Genomic DNA, 2,017 nt, shown 5'->3' on the forward strand with positions numbered 1-2,017 from the left:
TATTTATGTGATAAAAACAAAGGTTGAAAATAAAAATAAATAAAAACAAAGTATATATTGAATATCTTTATGGGATAAAAACAAAGGTTGAAAATAAAAATAAATAAAAACTAAGTATATATTGAATATCTTTATGTGATAAATACAAAGGTTGAAAATAAAAATAAATAAAAACAAAGCATATATTGAATATCTTTATGTGATAAAAACAAGGTTGAAAATGAATAAACCAAAACCAAAGTATATATTGAATATCTTTATGTAGTAAAAACAAGGTTGAAAATAAAAATAAATAAAACCAAAGTATATATTGAATATCTTTATGGGATAAAAACAAAGGTTGAAAACTAATAAATAAAACAAAGTATATATTGAATATCTTTATGTGATTAAACAAGGTTGAAAATAAACTAACAAAAAACAAAGTATATATTGAACATCTTTATGTGATAAAAACAAAGGTTGAAAAAAAAAACCAAAATATATATTGAATATCTTTATGTGATAAAAACAAAGGTTGAAAATACATAAAAAAAAGTATATATTGAATATCTTTATGTGATTAAAAAAAAGGTTGAAACTAAAATTAAAAAAAAACAAAGTATATATTGAATATCTTTCTGTGATAAAAGCAAAGGTTGAAAATAAATAAACCAAAACCAAAGTATATATTGAATATCTTTATGTGATAAAAACAAAGGTTGAAAATAAAAATAAATAAAAACTAAGTATATATTGAATATCTTTATGTGATAAAAACAAAGGTTGAAAATAAAAATAAATAAAAACTAAGTATATATTGAATATCTTTATGTGATAAAAACAAAGGTTGAAAATAAATAAACCAAAACCAAAGTATATATTGAATATCTTTATGTGATAAAAACAAAGGTTGAAAATAAATAAACCAAAACCAAAGTATATATTGAATATCTTTATGGGATAAAAACAAAGGTTGAAAAAAAAAAATAAAAACAAAGCATATATTGAATATCTTTATGTGATAAAAACAAGGTTGAAAATAAATAAACCAAAAACCAAAGTATATATTGAATATCTTTATGTAATGAAAACAAAAGTTGAAAATAAAAATTAATACAAACGAAGTATATATTGAATATTTTTATGTGATAAAAACAAAGGTTGAAAATAAATAAACCAAAACCAAAGTATATATTGAATATCTTTATGTGATAAAAACAAAGGTTGAAAATAAAATAAATAAAAACAAACCTTATATTGAATATCTTTATGTGATAAAAACAAAGTTGAAAATAAAAATAAATAAAACCAAAATATATATTGAATATCTTTATGTGATAAAAACCAAGGTTGAAAATAAAAATAAATAAAAACAAAGTATATATTGAATATCTTTATCTAATGAAAACAAAAGTTGAAAATAAGTAAACCAAAAACAAAGTATATATTGAATATTTTTATGTAATGAAAACAAAGGTTGAAAATAAAAATAAATAAAAACAAATTATATATTGAATATCTTTATGTGAGGAAAACAAAGTTGAAAATAAATACACCAAAATCAAAGTATATATTGAATATCTTTATGTGAGGAAAACAAAGTTGAAAATTAATACACCAAAATCAAAGTATATATTGAATATATTTATGTGATTAAAACAAAGGTTGAAAATAAAAATAAATAAACCAAAAACAAAGTATATATTGAATATCTTTATGTGATAAAAACAATGTTGAAAACAAATAAACCAAAAACAAAGTATATATTGAATATTTTTATGTGATAAAAACAAAGTTTGAAAATAAAAATAAATAAAAACAAAGTATATATTGAATATCTTTATGTGATAAAAACAAGGTTGAAAATAAAAATAAATAAAAACAAAGTATATATTAAATATCTTTATGTCATAAAAAAGGTTGAAAATAAATAAACCAAAAACAAAGTATATATTGAATATTTTATGTGATAAAAACAAAGTTTGAAAATAAAAATAAATAAAACCAAAGTATATATTGAATATCTTTATGTGAT

This window comes from Euprymna scolopes, chromosome 46 (assembly GCF_053919585.1).
Source record: "Euprymna scolopes isolate OS-2025 chromosome 46, ASM5391958v1, whole genome shotgun sequence".
Lineage (NCBI taxonomy): Eukaryota > Metazoa > Mollusca > Cephalopoda > Sepiida > Sepiolidae > Euprymna > Euprymna scolopes.